The sequence below is a fragment of the Stegostoma tigrinum genome, chromosome 22 (assembly GCF_030684315.1).
Source record: "Stegostoma tigrinum isolate sSteTig4 chromosome 22, sSteTig4.hap1, whole genome shotgun sequence".
NCBI classification, from domain to species: domain Eukaryota; kingdom Metazoa; phylum Chordata; class Chondrichthyes; order Orectolobiformes; family Stegostomatidae; genus Stegostoma; species Stegostoma tigrinum.
The window spans coordinates 42,070,099-42,088,737 of NC_081375.1; the positions used below are offsets into that span (position 1 = coordinate 42,070,099).

General features: G+C 41.5%; 1 protein-coding gene across 3 annotated transcripts in view; it reads right to left on the bottom strand.

The window, feature by feature from the left end:
• The window catches only part of foxk2b (forkhead box K2b), a 98,693-nt gene that overhangs the window by 79,089 nt on the left and 965 nt on the right, over positions 1-18,639 (bottom strand). The gene's annotated exons all lie outside the window — the stretch shown is intronic.

Sequence of the window (18,639 nt, forward strand, 5' to 3'; positions counted from 1 at the left end):
GCGGGGGGAGAGGGCGGGGGGAGAGGGCGGGGGGAGAGGGCGGGGGGAGAGGGCGGGGGGAGAGGGCGGGGGAGGGAGGGAGGGAGGGGGAGGGGGAGGAGGGAGGGGGAGGGGGAGGGAGGGAGGGAGGGGGAGGGGGAGGGAGGGAGGGAGGGGGAGGGGGAGGGAGGGAGGGAGGGGGAGGGGGAGGGAGGGAGGGGGAGGGAGGGGGAGGGGGAGGGGGAGGGGGAGGGAGGGGGAGGGGGAGGGGGAGGGGGAGGGGGAGGGAGGGGGGGAGGGGGAGGGAGGGGGAGGGGGAGGGGGAGGGGGAGGGGGAGGGGGAGGGAGGGGGAGGGGGGGGGAGGGAGGGGGAGGGAAGGCAAGGACAAACCCCTGGCACCTGATGACCTTTACCCCAGCGCGTTAAAGAGAGACAAACAGTAGATGCAATCATCTTTCAAAATTTTACAATTCTGCAACGGTGCTTGGAAGTTGGAGCCAGGCTGAATGTGTGGACAACAGCATGGCAGACAATATAATATGGATATGTGCGAGGATATACGTTTTGGTAGGAGGAATGATGGTGCAGAGCATATTTTAAATGGTGAGACTGGAAAGTGCTGATAACCTAAAGGACCCAAGTGTCCTTGTTCATAGCCACTGACAGCTAGCAAGCAGGTGCTAACAATCTGGCAGGCAAATGGTATTATGGCTTTTACTGCAACAAGACTTGAGGCCAGAAACAGAGGAGTCTTGTTTCAATGGTGTACAGCACTGAAGTCGCACCTGGGAGTACTGCATTCAGTTGTGGCTTCCATGTCCAAATAAAGATATATTTGGCATACGCAGTGCAGTCAAGATTCCATGGACTAATTTCTGAGATGGCAGGACTGTTCTGAGGAAAGAGTGAGAAGAGTGGATCTATAATTCCTGAATTTTAGAAGAATGGAGTTGTTCATGTAAACTTCCACATTTCTTAAAAAGGAAAAAGTAGATGTAGAAAGGATGCTACCACTTGCTGTGGGGTAAAACAACTGGGCTAAACCTCAGAATGAAAGGCAAGCTACTGAAGACTAAGAGAAGAAACATGTTTGCTTAGAGGGTAGTAAATCTATGCAGTTCTCTACCCCAGAAGGTTGTAGAAGAACAATCATTAAATTTTAGACTGAGAGGATCATAGATTTAGAGCTATTAATAATAGCAAAGGATATGGGGACAGCAAGTGAGCATGGCATTGAAATCAATTATCAGCCATGATCTAGAATAATTGGAGCAGATCAAAGGCCCTATATTGTATGCATGGTGATGGTCGGTGGGGGGGGCTGGTGGTGGGAGGTGGAGACACAGAGAGACATTGCGGGAGTTAAGTGAGAGGAGGAAGGCAGGCAAAGAGGGAGGTCAAGAGAGTTAAGAGAACAAGCCAGTTCATTAATCAACAGAGAAACAGCACTGAGCTTGGTGCATTGGCATATGGAAAATGCAGGGACAAACTTAAACCCATGAACTAGGTAAAAGACCAAAAAAAAAGACAGGGAAACAGCAGGAGAATGATAAAAGAGTAGTTATTTATCCGATTAAATCATTTATTTCATTAGCAGAAGTCAATTTTGGGCACAGAAGTAGTACAAAACCGGGTGGATAGGGAGAGCCTTTTTCCTAGGATGGTGACAGCGAGCACGAGGGGGCATAGCTGTAAATTGAGGGGGTAAAAGATATAGGACAGATGTCAGAGGTAGTTTCTTTACTCAGAGAGTAGTAAGGGAATAGAACGCTTTGCCTGCAACAGTAGTAGATTCGCCAACTGTAGGTACATTTAAGTCGTCATTGGATAAGCATATGGATGTACATGGAATAGTGTAGGTTAGATGGGCTTCAGATTGGTACAACAGGTCGGCACAACATCGACAGCCGAAGGGCCTGTACTGTGCTGTGATGTTCTGTGTTCTACGTTAAAACTGCAACCTAAAATGGGTCAGCTGCCATCTTTGGAAGGAATATACAATACTTTGGATGAAGGTGCAACAATTTTTTTAAAATGGTTCAAGTGAGAGTTAGAATACAAACAAGAGAATTTTGGAGGAGTTGAAATTTATGGATGGTGAAAAGGTTACATGTCAATCAAGAAACAATCAAATCTGGAAGATAACAAAAGCTTGGATGAGGATTTCAGTAGTTGAGCTAAGACAACAGCAAATGATGTTCAAGAGACAAAAGTATTCTTCTCTCCACATGTCCTGCTTAACATCTATCCAACGTTTTCAATTTTAGATTTTCAACATTTGCCCTTACTCTCAACTACAAGCTTAAGGAGACGATATAAAAAGGCTCAGTACAATGCCCTCCATAAGCACGCTGTGGATCAAATTACAGCACATGGATTGCAGTGGTCCAAGAAATCAGCAAACCATTACTTTCAAGGGGACAACTAGGGACAGGCAAAAAATGCTGGACAGCGAGTGACGCCATGACTGCAAGCCAAAACAAAGGATTATTACATTCACCAGAAAGATTATCTGCCCTTAACTTAAATAAATTGAGTTATAAAATCACAATCAAGTATAGCAAGGCTAATAAATGAAGGTTATACATAAGTGCATTACTGAAGTCAGCCATTTTATCAGAACATGACAAAAGCTGATTTTTTTTTCCACTGAAGTACATATTTCAGTTAAAATGGGATGTCATCTTAATCTGCATCCAATACTCTACAATGTTTGCATCATTCATGACCTAGCTTTTTCTACACGGGCAACAGGATGTGGTTAGCTTCATGGGGTCTTCTTGTTACCAAGCAAGTACTTTTGAGTTCAAGGAAAGACAAATGAAACAGTGTATTTTGCCTAGAAAATCAGCATAACCATTCAGCTAATTTAAAACGGGGCAAGTAGTGACTTAAGATTAACTTAGTTTACAGGGGGTTCTACTGTAATGCGATAATTGCTTTCTAGTGCAACACTGTGTTACAGAAAATTGTGCTACATAAATAACCGGGCCCATGGGAAAAGCAGGATTAGGAGCAGACCACCAAAAAAACGTAATACAAAAGGAAAGCACTACTGTCAGCAGCTGTTCAGACAGGTGGATCTGACTGTGACAACAGCTTTGCAAGCTCTCTTTCTCGGACTGACACAACTGTCCTCATTATTTCCAAAAAGTGCAGAGCAGTTTGTTACCCAGGTGCCCTGGTCAACACTTATCCCTTAGCCAGCAACACAGTGACAGATTGTCTGGTCATTATCACACTGTTGTGAAAATTAGCTCCTGTATTTTCTACAATGACTGCACTTCAAAAATATTTCAGTGGCTGTCAAGCTCTTTGTAACATACTGAGGTTGTGAAAAGTGTAAGCCCTGTAAGCAAAAAGACCTAAGTTCAAGTCCTGTCCCAGAACTCAATGGCCAGGGAAAGGGTGTTCACAATGTGACTAAAGATGGAGTATGAATCCTCAAATTCTTCCAACACTGCCAGTAGTAGACTAAGTTTGGGAGAGATACCTGGGCAGCTGTGTGACTAAAAGAACATTGGAGACTCTACCCATTGTTCCAGACTGCAGCGTAAACATATATGTATGTTGCCATAGCAACTCAGGCTCCTTCAGCAATTTCATCACCACAACACAACAGTTGAGGGATATGGAGCAAAAGGTGGGAAAATCAAGTTAAAACACAAGTCATGAGATCTGACTAATTACTTAAGTAGGCTGCTGGAGCCTCCTGTTGTATCCAGGTCCTGTGCCTCATGGTGTTTTCTTTCAAGTTAGATGTACGAATTTCACTCTTTCGTATACCCTTCTTTTCCTGATAAGAAGCCAGCACATTTGTTTTCAGTTTTAATGAAGGCTGATAGGGAGAATTTCTCTGGGACTCTCAGAATCATAGCATTGAACAGGTATCATTAGCAAAGGACTCCTCACAGCAAGATGCCGACTCGATGGAATCGCATTATGGCCAACACAAGTTTGCATTTTAGAATTAGCATTCTCCTGTTCAGCAATCGCATTGTGGCCAATTTCTGCTGCTGAAACACACGTTACAGTAGAACCCCCATACTTTTTAACTAACTCAATCTGATCAGTGCTTAGGTCAATTAATTAGAAGTTAGCGTTTCCTAAATGTAGTATTCTACAATTTTCTGATCAGGAAAGAAAGAAGCCATAACATTTTTTTAAAAATGAAGTCATTCACAGCATGTGGGACTCACTGGTCAAGGATGTGTTTTACTGATCTTTAAATTTGCCCTCAGAAGGAATGACAAACATCCACCTTCTGGAACTACTGAAGATCAGGTAGTGAAGGTACACCCACAGCACTGTTAAGACTTCCAGGAATTTGATCCAATGACAATGCAGAAATGGATATGTATCTCCAAGGCAGAATATTGGTTGAACTGGGAGGTGTAACTGGAACTCTTCAATTTCTGATTTGCTTGCTGTTTAGGTTGTAGAGGTGATGGAATTCTAGTGGTGCTGTTGAGGAATCTCTGGTGAGATGATGCAATGCATTTTTAAGTAGTTTACATGGCACTCATGGCACATTGATGAGCAGTGGAGGGAGCAAACGATTCTGGCAGTGAATGGATTGCCAAGTGAGTGGGGTTGCTTTTAATTGGATCTTGCGAAGCTTCTTGCGATGTTGCAGGTTGCACCTATCCAGACAGCAAAGGGTATTCAACTGTGGAAGTATGCATCAAAGAAAGAGGGGCTCTGAAGAGCAAGAGAAGAGTCACCCATTACAGGTTATCAAATCTCTGCTGGGTTCTTGCAGCTGCCATATATTGGTGGTTGGTTTTGTTAAGTTCAATGGTGATCCTAGTGTGGTATTTTGGCGTGATGTCATAGTACCAATCACTGGTAGCTTGGGTAAGAATGCTGCCATCAATCTTTGTTCCTGTGGTGGTTCAAGTGGAGGATAGACCATGAATAAGTTTCAGCAAATGAGGCTCAGATTACATGATAAAGTTGACTATGTAACAACAACAAGAAATAACCTTGGCGTGTTAGCTATTACAAATGAGGTAAAAGTGCACATGCCTCCATCAGTAGATTGTGCTAGAGTCCATCTGATTCTCCATCCAGAGACTGTGTGATATCAGACTGGGCAGAGCTCAGCACAGCTCCAAAATTCACTCTTTCAGAACATTATGTAACACCAAGAATTCCAATTCTGGGTGACCATGTGTAAAGTTTTGAAAATTGCATTGTGCAATTTATCTTCTTAAGGCTACCACACCAATGTGACCAGCAAATGCAGTCTGGAATTAGAAAATAATCTCTGCTTTAATACTGCACACAATTCTGATCCTTAATGAGTAATTTGTAAACCATGTTCGTTCTGCATGTTGCGGGAATGGGGTCTTTAATCCTTGTGTGTAGAGTGGCTGTGGGCTACGAATGATTCATTGTGGTCCTAGGAGTCTTGTTGTCAGTTCAGATAGGTGCTTCATCTAGGGCAGTGCGGCCAGTGCGTTAGATTGTACTGTGTTCTCCAGTTGTTGTCTGTTTTGTAGGATCTGTGGATGAAGTTGCAGGGATATCTGTTTAAAGTGAGGATCTTATATACATGTTCTTCCTCTTTCCAGCCAAGCTCTGGAGCGTTGCAGTGTGTCCATTTAAATATGCACGTTCAAACAACATGCAGAACAAACATGGATTACAAAATACCATGCAATGACTGCCACAAACATTACAGTGGGCAGACTGGAAGGAAACTAGCCATCAGAATAAATGAACATCAGCTAGCAGCAATACGGCACAATGAACTCTACTTAATATTGCTATGTTCAGACAATGAAGACCATCAACTTAACTGGGACAAAATAACCATAGTAGCCCAAGCCAAACATAGACCCGCACAGAATCCCTATAGGCATGGTTCTCCATCCATATTTCAATCAACAAACATATGTAAGTGGGCCCCAAACACAAACCCATACAGATCAAAACAGGAAATGACATTACTCACCATTATGGACCAGACAGTATAAGTTCTAAGCGGGAGCAGAATAACATTGCTTCATCGGAGACTCTACTGATGATATCACCTAGCATGGTGACAAAATGTCCGAACAAAAACAATGCAGCTTGGCGAGTAAGTCATCAACCTCATCCACAAATCAAGCTACAGGTCTTTGCCAAAATTGATCCTGAACTGTCCTTACTGAATTCTTTGGTTTCTTCCAAAGAACTTCATAATGCCAATGAAGATGATGCAAGTATCAGATTTGCAACTTCTAGAAGGTGGTCATTAACTTTCTGAAGACAGCTAAGCAACCTAGGCTAGGAGATTGAGTAGGGAACATGTTGAGATTGTAATTGGTTGTTAAACATAGAAGAGGCATTCCAGCTCAGGGTCAACAGGAGGAAAGCCTAGATTTTGTACACACATACTAGATTGGACAGTTCAGTCTGCTTATTCCCTGATAAAGTTTGCCCATTACTGGTGAGTTTCTCTTTCAAAGGAATGCAATCCCACATTCTGTATTGCTGATTAAAGACTATCTATGCTCAATCCGTTATTTACTGATGAGCACTTACAGTCATATGAATTCCTATGCTGGCAAATATGACTATATTCCAAAGGCACAAAATGTGTTAAGTTTTATAATCACAAGATGACAAATGGAAAAGGCCTGACATCTCCTTTGGAGATGATAAATTGGAAGATATTCTTGAAACTCTTACACTTGAGAAAAACCCACAACTCAGCAAGATTTGCACTAACCTATTCCACATCCAAGAAAAGTATAATGCGTCATATGTTCCAAGGAATGGAAATCACTCTTGGAATACCACTCTACCCTTAGTCTGCCCTGGAGATCTGCGTTTCAGTCCTGAACTTCTAATTTGGACCCACGGTACTATGGAGTGCAACTGCTCTGCGAGTCTTTCAAAGCAGTGAGCGGTTAACTCCAGAAGCCAAACCATGCACCTTTATTTTTAAACAGCAGTAGCTGCCTTGTTCTGGGATTTAAAGTTCCCGTTGACATTTTACAAATTATAGAGAGAACTTTGCGAAAATTAAGTGGCTAAGGGAGTAGGGTAGATCAGGTGTCAGGGGTTAGCCACGTATGGGGAGATAGGGAAAGAGGAGTGAAAATGGTCCCCGGTTAGTCAGAGTTATCCAGGAGATTAGAACATAAGAAATAGGAGCAGCAATAAGTCCAATGAACCCTCAAGCCTGGGCCACCATTCAACAAGATCATGGCCTATCTGCTCTAGGCCACAAAACCTCTTTTGTGCTAGCTCATAGATTTCTTAAAACATCAAGGAGATGAAACCTGTCTACTTCCTCTTTAAATACTTTCAGTGATTTGAGAGATTAAGATCGACTCAAAAAGAAACAAACTTCTCCTGAATAACTATTCACATAATTAAGTCTGAACTCTTCAAAAAGTGGACTATTTGGAGGGGTCCATATGCAAGGTAATTGTACACTAAGTTTATACTTCAGAGCTGTTAATGTACAGTGTGCCACGACCTCCAATGGGTACTGTAGCACATCTGTTGGAGTATGCTGGAAAATCTGGGCCAATATAAAAAATACTTGTTTGCTTGTTGCTTAATGCATTAGAAAACAAGACAACTGACCAATATTGTATGCAAATGGTAACCAAATGTGACTTTGATATTGTAAAACATGCCGCACAATAAATCAAAACACAAATTCTTGAAGTAAAAGCAAAATTCTGCAAATGTTGGCGATATGAAACAAAAACAAAGAGCTGGAAAAACTTAGCAGCTATGGCAGCATGTGCGTGGAGACAGCAAGTGCAATGAGTAACTCGCCTCCAAACTCCCTAAAGTTTGTTCACCACCTACAAAAGTACAAGACAGGGAGTGTGACGGAATATGCCCAATTTGCCTGGATCAGTACATCTCCTACAACACTCAAGACTGACACCATTCAGGACAAAGCAGCCCACTTGACTGGCACCGCATTCATAAACATGCAAGTCACTCCACCACTACTGCTCAGTAGAAGTAGTGTTTACTATAACATGCACTGCAGAAGTCTGACAAAGATCTTTAGATAGCCCCCTCCAACCCATGACCAGTTCCATTTAGAAGGACAAGGATAAGTGATACATGGGAAAACCACCACCTGGAAGTTCCCCTCCAAACTGCTCAATATCCTGACTTGAAAATATATCTTTGCTCCTTCAGTGCCACTGGGTAAAAATCCTGGAATTCCTTCCCTAATGGCATCACGGGTCAACCTACAGCACATGGACTACAGTGGTTCAAGGCAGCAGCATACCACCACCTTCGAGAGCAACATCCACATTCCACAAATTAATTTTAAAAACTGAGTCCAACATGACTTCTTCAGAACTGAAGTGCTGAACAACCATCATACTGGACTGAGATAGTAGGCACTGCCGATGCTGGAGAATCTGAGATAACAAGGTGTAGAGCTGAATGAACACAGCAGGTCAAGCAGCATCAGAGAAGCAGGAAAGCTGATGTTTTGGGTCAAGCCCTTCTTCAGAAATGGGGGGGGGGGGGGGGGGGGGGAGAAGAGGAAGGGGGAATTCAGAAACAGATAGGTAATTAGAGCGAAAGCGAGAGAGGGACACACATGTCCATTCTGGGCCTCCTGCATTGCCACAATGATGCCACACGAAGGCTGCAGCAACAGCATCTCATATTTTGCTTGGGAACCCTGCAGCCCAAGGGTATCAATGTGGTCTGCACAAGCTTCAAAAATCTCTCGTCCCCCGACTGCATCCCAATACCAGCCCAGCTTGTCCCTGCCTCCCTAACCATCCCTCCCACCTCAAGCCCCAACCCCATCTTTGAACCACTAACCTTATCCTGCCTCCTTGACATGTCTGTCCTCACTGGACTGACCTAAACCCTCCCCAACTCCGCACCTACATTCACCTTTATTGGCTCCAACCTCGCCTCTTTGACCTGTCTGTCTCCTCTCCACCTATCTTCTCCTTTATCCATCTTCTATCCGCCTCCACCTCTCTCTCTATTTATTTCAGAGTCCAGTTCCCCTCCCCCATTTCTGAAGGGTCTCGACTCCATCATATTTGACGAGCAGGCTGTGTACGTGCTGAATTTTTATGTTAGATCTTGTAACTTCTCCATTCCAGTTTTTAAATTTTCAAATAGTTTCCGAGCCTGACAAAGAGACTAGTGAATTTACATGAAGAAAGTAACGCAACATGGTGGCAATAGGACAATAATGAGGACCAAAGGGGGAAGCATGAGACAAGATTTGATATATTACAAGCTGCCAGCAGCACAGCAGAGGCTGCCTGTATGATGAAATCCCACTTAGAGTACCTGAATAGAACAAGGAGTAGTATATTTGAAGGGCATCTGGATCAGTACCACTTGGTAACTGAAGCAGCTCAGGGTCAACCTTTGCAGTCAGTTTCAAATGAGGATAAAAATTCTGCCAGCATTGAGGTGATCTTAGCTGCATCCCCAGAAAAAAGTGCCAAGTGAGGCTTAGGGCCAGGGGAGAAAAAGGGGAAAACAGTGCCACTGGGATCAGCATGGTAAACATTGAGCAGTAAACAAAAAGGGAAGAGAATATAAAAGAACTGGGGCAGTGCTATAAACATCTTGGTGGAGATATTTTAAACCTCCTGCAAGTTGGGAACATCTGCAAAGGATAGCAACACCAGCAAAATGACACCCAATTCCCCAGCATAAACTGGAAGGCCACAGATTACCTGATATAGTTTAGGGTATTTCCCCCTCCCCACTTAAGTATGCTTTTCAAGAATTATCCATTTTAGAATTAGGCAAGCAACGGGTGATAATAAATATATAGCTATCGTAAATTAGGTAATCCATGTTTTTCACACTTTGTGCCTGCCTAAAGATTAGAAGTACGTCGTTAAGCTATGAAACAATTAGAGAATCAATTTTTGATGAAATCGCCAAATTCAGAAATTGGAGCTAATAGCTTATCAACACGAAACATAAAAATCAAATCACTCACTCATTGTCAGTGCCATGACAAGACCAGGGACTGCCATTTTCAGCATGCTGAGATGTCTGAACAGTTACGGATTCAGTTTTGAGGAAGGGTCACCAGGCCCGAAACATTAACTCTGTTTTCTCCTTCACAGGTACTGCCAGACCTGCTGAGCTTTTCTGGCAACTTTGTTTTCATTACGGATTTTGTCATTGTGTTAATGCCAAAGCCTTCCATAAAAGCATTATAGAAAAAAAGCACAGTACTAAAAGATGGCAATAAAGAAGAAACAAACTGTAGCTTCAAGCATTGACTCAGCAACCAAAGAAGCCAAGTGACAAGTATGATCTCCTCTGAAGGACGTATTGCCTCATCTCTGCAGGAATCTAATTCTGGAAGTGCAACTAATGGTTACAGTAAGAAATGTCAAAACAAGAGTCTGTGCAGCAAATAGCAAAACAGGGAAAGTATCAAAGATCAACAGATGCAAGCACATACACAGGATTGATGTGAAAATAGATCAAGGTTAAGGATTCAGAATCGATAAATTTTTGACTAGAAAGCAAGCAGGCTTCCTAAATTGAGAATCTGACATGTGCAAATGAACAAAACAACAAGAAGACGTCTTTAGCCAATCGAGCCAGCTCCATCATTCAATTATAACATCTTTCATATGCATGATCACCATATCCCTTAAAAGGTACTCATCTCCAGACCACCATTAATTTCCATCTTGGAGGTGACAATTCCAAAGGTTTGCTACCCAAACAAAGAAATTCTTCATTTTAGTCTTAAATAAACTATCCCTTATCAAGGGTAAACTCACCAAAGGACATCTACATCTGTAAGAATGTTCTAAGTTTCAATAAGGTAACCCTCAATCTCTGAAACTCAAGGAAATATAATCCAGTCTCCTCATTAAGACATTCCTGCCACTCCAGAAATTAGTTAGTGGTTCCAAGGTACTACCAGCAACTCAGCTGAAGAAGAATGGTAAGCACATGCTTACTGCCAAAGACGAAAGAACATAAGTAGATGCCAACATCTTTTTAGTCAGAATCCTTATGGATGTGTATCTGACTGTTGGGATTAAATGATACCAATCTTCAGCATCCAAAGTGACTGCATGCAATAGGTCACCTATTTATTGAATGACATTGCAATACAGCTAAATCAAATCTGCAGCAGCACCGAAATTATTTGGGGTGGCACGGTGGCTCAGTGGTTAGCACTGCAGCCTCACAGCACCAGGGGCAGGGGTTCGATTCCAGCCTCGGGTAACTGTCTGTGCGGAGTTTGCACGTTCTTCCCGTGTCTGCGTGCGTTTCCTCTGGGTGCTCCGGGTTCCTTCCACAGTCCAAAGATGTGGAGGCTAGGTGGATTGGCCATGCTAAATTGCCCATAGTGTTCAGGGATGTGTGGGTTATAGGGGGATGGGACTGGGTGAGATGCTCCAAGGGCGGTGTTGACTTGTTGGGCCGAAGGGCCTGTCCCCACACTGTAGGGAATCTAATCTAATCTATTCTACTCGGTAGACATAGGTTGACTGGCAATATCTGGGTCACCACCGAGTATGAAAGTCACTATGCTGACCATTTGACACATCACAATACACTAAAGGCAGAGGAGGCCAGAAATGATCTTATTGTGTCACACTGTGATAGCTAAGAAATGACTAATGGTAATCTATTTAATTTCAGGCAATACCAATGGAAAACTAAGATCAGCCTGATTTTGATCATTAAGCTCGAATGTAAAGATTCCACAGTAAGAGACATGTTGGAAACATATCTTCACAGATTTGACATAATTAGAGGCATGTGAAGATTTGTCTTCTGAATGTTGTGCAAAATCTAAGTCCTCCATTGGCATGCTCCAAACGTAGATAGACCAACCTCTGACTAGAATTCATGACGAGTGCCTGCAAAATGCAGAATGTTTCCAGTACTTTAGAAGTCATCTTTCTCAGAAGCTGACACTGACAAAAGAAATTCAACACTGCCTGAAATCTGATGCAGCCTGTAGTCACTTCCTCAAATGTCCATTTGAAAGTTGCAACATCAATACTGAAATTAAGTTCATGGCCTTTCATGCAGTTATGGGCCCTACAGTACCATGTACAACCTACTGGAGGCACCTCAAAACATTAGAGCCCTCTGTGAATACTACCTACAGAATCCTCTGTACTACCAATTAGGAGGACAGGTGCACCAAACAGTGTTCACTCACGAGCATCAAGGTTATGAATATCTACCATCAGCTTCCTTGGGTTAGTCATGTAGTTCAGATGCCAGATACAAGGTTCTCAAAGCAGATCATCTTATCCCAGCTCAGAGTAGACTCACTACAGGAAGTATTTCAAGGATGCTTTGATAGCCTGCATGAGAAAAATGCAACATTGATCACAACTCCTGAAATAAAATCGCTGCCTTGAATCAAAGCACAGATTGTGGGAACACTCCCTGTACTTTAAGACTCAGCAATGGAAAAATGAAAATTACAAGTGAGAGTAGTGAAAAGGACAAGCCATGACTTGAATAATACACGACAATACATCTCACATGACAATGCCCAATGTACCATAAGGGCTAGTGATCCCAACTGGGGCATCAATACCCATCTTCAGAGTTATGGAAGACAATCATCCTTGCCAGGGAGCAGCCAACAACAGATCTGTTTCTCAGCTCTCCCGTAACTTGCGTATATTAAATCTAGTCTGCAAACAAAAGGACCTGCTTACAGTTCACTAATCCTCTGCTTGATTGAGGTCTGATGAAAGTAACCATCACACTTAGAGTTCAAAAACAAACGAGGAATGAGGGAGAAACTTAGCAGGTTTGGCAGCATCTGCTGAGAGAGAACATTTCGTGTCCGGTATGACTTTTCTTCAGAAGTCATTGAAGTCACAGAAGTCTTATTCTGAACAGTCATACCTGACTTGAAATGTCAACTTTTTCTCTCTCAGCAGATGTTGCCAGACATGCTGAGTTTCTACAGCATTGTGTTTGCTTTAGATTTCCAGTACCCACTGTATTTTCTGTTTATACTTAAGAAGTACAATATCTGTAAACACTGTTGATAACTCAAGCACCAGGAAACCACATAAAAGCAAAAATGGCAGTCCACAGTTTGGTGACAATCACATTCACCCACTCACGATAGGTCTTAGCTCAAATTCAGCAGGAAACATTTTCAAGTGTTTGGGGTTTGTGGCACAATGGTAGCATCCCTAACTCTGCATCAGAGGTCCCACCTCAGATGTGACAGCCACAGGTAGTGTGTAATAATATAACCAAATAGGTCGATTAAAAAAAAGCCTCACTGTGACTTGTCCAAGGAATGTTTTCCCTGCGATGTCGCTAGCCACATCAGACAGGAAGCCATACTATGAGGAATCGCTAAAGCTTGTAAGTCATTGCCTTTGTTACTAGTGTTTATTGCATCAGCAATATCAATTAAGATCAATACCACCAGAAAGATGAAAAGTACGCTCAAGAGAAATGTGAGAGAATGCAGCCAAGGTAAAGGTGGATGACGCTGAAATTGATAATTATTTTCATCAATCTGTTTAGACAGGCTATGTGAAACTTGAACCCAGTTACTTTCAAACATAGCAAGTATCCTCAAGTGATAATGACCATTGGTTGCTCAGACACAGATGCTTTCACAAATACAGACAGATCGGTCAATGTCATGGTAGACAAAACATTCACTACATCTTCAGGACTGCCGCATTATTGCCAAACTAGCGAACAGGAAATTTTCCTTTACAATGTCCAAGCAGAAAGTTCACAAGGCTTAGATACTAATATTTCATTTACACTAGATTGCTGCATTCTACATCATATCTGGAGAATGTGGCGATGTAATTATCAGTTTCCAGAAGCAACAGGTCTATACAGAACTGCAGTTGTGACGAATACCATCAACATTCTAAAACTGAATTGAAATTTTCACTGGTACCAGAAAACTGCAAAGGTGTTATCGGCAAATTGCATATAGACCTCAATGTGTCCCCAGTCACACAATCCCAATTACCATTTCAGACAGCAGGTTGATAAAGAACTTCAGGGTCAAATTGGACCTTGAGAAAGTGGAGGATGAGCCTTCCCCGGGTCCGAGCCACACAAGTCAAGTAACCCAAAAACAAAGATTAGAATCTACATTGATATGTGATCAACAAAAACAATATGCAAGACAGACACTTGAAAGTGAATAGTGTTAAACACTTTTCTAAAACTTGACCTCAATGCAGGCTATCAAATAAAGTGTGCAGAAAAAAATCCAAGTATCCTTAACAGTATTCTCCACTCAGACATTTTTTCATACAGGTGGCTCAACCTTTGAATTGATTCAGTGGCAAATCTTTAACACTGAAGATTAAGTGTACACTTCAATAACATGAAGGTATAGCAAAACATTGATGACATCCTCACCTACGGTTGCACTGAATGTAAACTCAAAACACACCTACGACACCTAAGAGAAGGTAGTCTTAAGGTCACTATTAAATGATAGCAAAATTGAATTCTTTATCCACGTTTTCAGCAGAAGAGTATAACCTGAAGGTATTGCAAGCACAGTAGATCCTACAAACAAACAGGAGGTCCTAAGTCTGTCAGGACTCATCACATATTGATGTTTCATTCCTAACCTTGCTATGTTATTTGTCAATGTGATCTGACAAAATAGACCAAGTAGGAGAGGACTGCATCACATAATCCAGTTGTCAGCAAGGTGCATATATACCTACTACAAGCCACAGCCCTGTTGACTGAGGTGAAATGATATTGGTTGGCAAGCAGTTCTTGGGAGAGCATGAGAGAGAGAGAGAGTGCAAGCATGAGGACCCTCAGTCATATGGAATATCTTACACTTTCTTTTCTGCTTGTATGGAAGACAATTTGGCGATAACCAAATCAACCACAAATATGTTTGATCAACAATTCAAACAGAAATCCACCTACTCAAAACTCCAAGATCACAACCTTCTGGTCTTTCAATCCTGGTTGGGTAGCCCAGCAGACTATTTTTTGCAACATCCATTGATCAAGACTGACTGCTAGCATGAAGAAAAAAGGGTTATTAAATGACACCTGGACTATAAAAGCCTATATTTGGTGCCAAAGTTACAATAATTAGTGGATATCAAAACAGCAACAAAACAAGATGGGGCATTGCAAATATGTATGGGGACCAAAAACCATGAAATTAGAAATTCATGATCAAGCATGTGTCTACAAATTATTCACACATCTGGTCTTCACAGCATTAAAAATGAGTTCATTGTTATGGGTTGTACTGAATATTGACTCATGTGGCAGATGACTGTTGCTCCACAGTCACTGCGGAAATGCGTTGTGGATATAGTATGATATTCATCAGGGAACTGAAAAACATACAAGCATGAATTGTACATAGGCTAGGCAAGGATAGAAGATTTTCTTCTCTAAAAGATATCAGCAAACCAATTAAACAACAATCCAGTGGGTTTTATAGTCATTTTCACTGAATACACCTTTTTTAAAAACAAGCAACTGAATTCAGATCCCCTAGCTATCCAAGTAGGATATGAACTCATTTCTGATTAATAGTCCAGGCTTCAGGATTACTCTGACCCAAATGAACAATGGATAAATGATTGAACAGGGAGTCGAAGATTAAAAAAGGAAAGTCAAATGGCTCCTTTGCATTCTGTTGCATCATTTACTGCACTGCTTGAATCACACCTTTCAACACGGGTGTCCTGAGGATATTGTAGCTGCATTCCTCCAATCACCTGCTGCCTGGCCCCAGTTCCCAAGCATGACGTGATAAAATGACTGATGTTATAAACCGTCAGTACAGTGCCCAATTGCCAAGCAACAGAAATGCTTGTTGGGTCACATATTTGGCTTTATTCCAGGTGATTGCACAGACCAAGGGAAACAAGAGGCTTTTATTTGATGTTATATTTCACCGAGTTTAGAACCACTCAGTTGACAATGTCTGATTAAAAGGCAATCTCTCAATCTTTCATCTTACATATTTTAACCCAACAGCGAATAAGTGAAGAGACACAGCTAATTTCTAAATATTGGTCTGGTTATAAGATTCTGTACTATACCTTAAACCATTTAATTCTCCCTATGCAATATTGCTTAGTTCCATCCTTTATTTAGGTTATCTACCGCCAAAACCATCATCTATGCTTTTGTTAAATCTAGATTTTACTAGCCCATCTCACTTCATGCCAATCTCCCATATACAAGCCTGACAAAATGCAGGGCTTCCAAAACTCTGCTCCACATATCCTGTCTCAAGCAAAGTTCCACTTACTCACCACCACCCCTACCCCCATGTCAATATAATGGTTTCCAGCTAGAAATGTTTCAATTTTAAAATTTTTAATCTTGTCTTCAAACTTCTGCATGGCCTCACCACCTCCTTTGCTATATAATTTCCTACAGCCGCAGAAGAGAGAGATATCAGCACTCCTCCAAAATTGAATGTGTGCATGCTTCTGATTTTAATCAGTCTGCCATCGGCAGCTGTGCTTCCAGCCACCCAGTGTATCAGGGAATTTCAAAGCTATCTTGACCTTTTTGCCTCTCCTCCCAACTTAAAAATTATATTTAAAAGTTTAATGTTTGATCAAGCTTCTGGTCACATGAACTAATATTTCTTATGCGGCTGGCTGTCAAATCCATTAAGTATCACTCCTATCAAGTGCTTTGGGGTATTTTCCCAGAGTAAAAGCATTATCCAATTGACATCTTTGTTGCAAAAAAATCTTCTCCAATGTTTTGGTTACTTATATTGAAAATCCTCTACTCAGTAAAAAGGCAGCATACACCTCACAGTGCCACCAAATATTCATCTGAACATGTGAATCTGGACCAGAAGTCAGCGTTATAATCTCTTAAGCCTTAGACACATGGAAAATCGGGGCAGCAGTGTGCTATTCAGTCCTATGAGCTTGCTCTGCCATTCAGTATGATTGTGGCTGATCATTCAACTCAATGCCTTGTTCCTACTTTCTCCCCACAGCCCGTGATCCCATTGGCCTAAAAACTATGTCTAACTCCCTGAAAACATTCAATGTTTTGGCCTCAATCGCTTTTAGAAGAGAATTCCACATGCTCACTACTCTCTAAGTGAAGAAATTTCTCATCTCAGTCCTAAATGGTCGTGATCCCTATCACAGATTCCCTAGTCATAGGGAACATCTTTCTTGTGGTTACCCTGTTTACTCCTGTTAGAATTTTGTAGGTTTCTATGCGCTCCAAGGAGTTTTGGTCCAACTGATCCAGTCTGTCTTCATATATCAGTCATGTCATCCCAAGAATAGGTCTGCCATTCAATAAGGTTGAGAGTGATCTGTTTATATTTTGAATTAACACATTTCCATTTACCCCAAAACCATTTAAAACCTTTGCCTATCAAGAATCAACTTCTGCAATAAAAATATTCAATGATCCTGCCTCCACTAACTTGAGTCTCAGAAGTTGCACAACCTTCAGATAAATTTTCTTCTGATCTTTGTCCTAAAGCGTGGCTCTTAAATTTTTAAAACTTAGTCATGGATAAATTGACCACAAGTATTCCATGTGAAAAACAGAACTGCTTCCAAGTGGTGAGCACAAAATTAAAACTGGTACAAGGTCAACTTTTTAGAAATGTGAAATTAATAATCCGCCAGGGTTTATAATTCTAATGTTACAGCTGTTCTGACTAACAAAGAAAATCAAATATTTCCATCAGCAGATAAAACCAAATTCTCTGTTATAGAATAGCAGAGAAACCTACTAACTCTTAATTATAGCTGTGCAAATATAACTCAGTACTGCCCTCTCACAAAATTGAAAACAGACAGAACACCTTTAAGTTTTGCCTTAATTACAAAGTACAAGTTAAACAAATATGAACATTTATAAACCCACCCTTAACTACTGGTATATTTGATAGTAAATCTGATTCAGTTTTCAAAATTTGCAACTCTCCTACACATTTCAGATACAACCAGGCTTTCTAGGCATTTCCACCTGACTTTTATTATGATCCCACTCCAGGTTAAGCGGCGAACTATGCACCATAAACTAAGCCAACAAGGGAGGCTTTCGGGGGTTTACATTCGTCATATAAAATTAAAAAGATACTCTTACTCACGGTTATAAAGAAGTGCAGTAAAATGCGATCATTAAGAACATTTCAAATAAAAAATCGAAACGTATTGAATGTTACTGAGGATTTCCGATTCTAATATTGACCCATACAACGATTTCCTACACATATATCACCTTGCAATAGTAAATCCGCCTGTAGGGGCGAAAACAACTGGTTACGGAAATGAGACATGTTTTACTGCAGGTGTTTACAGAGTAAGATAATTTCCTTACATATTTACATCATATAGATTAAAAAAAAGCGATTGGAGTTATTTGTTGGACTTCCCATAATTTCTAGGCAATAATGACGAAAGCTAGAAAACAGGAAAGTAGAGACACCCCTCCCTTTTCCAACCCTGTCATACACACCTTCACTGCGGATCTACAAACATTGATCTAGGTCAGCACCATCGCAAGGTTAAAATGTTCAATGGGCGAGACCGCTGATAAATTATTCTGAAAATTAAACCTCTCTAAGGGAGAAATAAGGGACAAGGCGTACTTAACTCAGGGCAATGTCACAAATCTCAACACGTGTTTGTAATGGGAGTGACGGATAAGCTCTCACACGTGCGTTT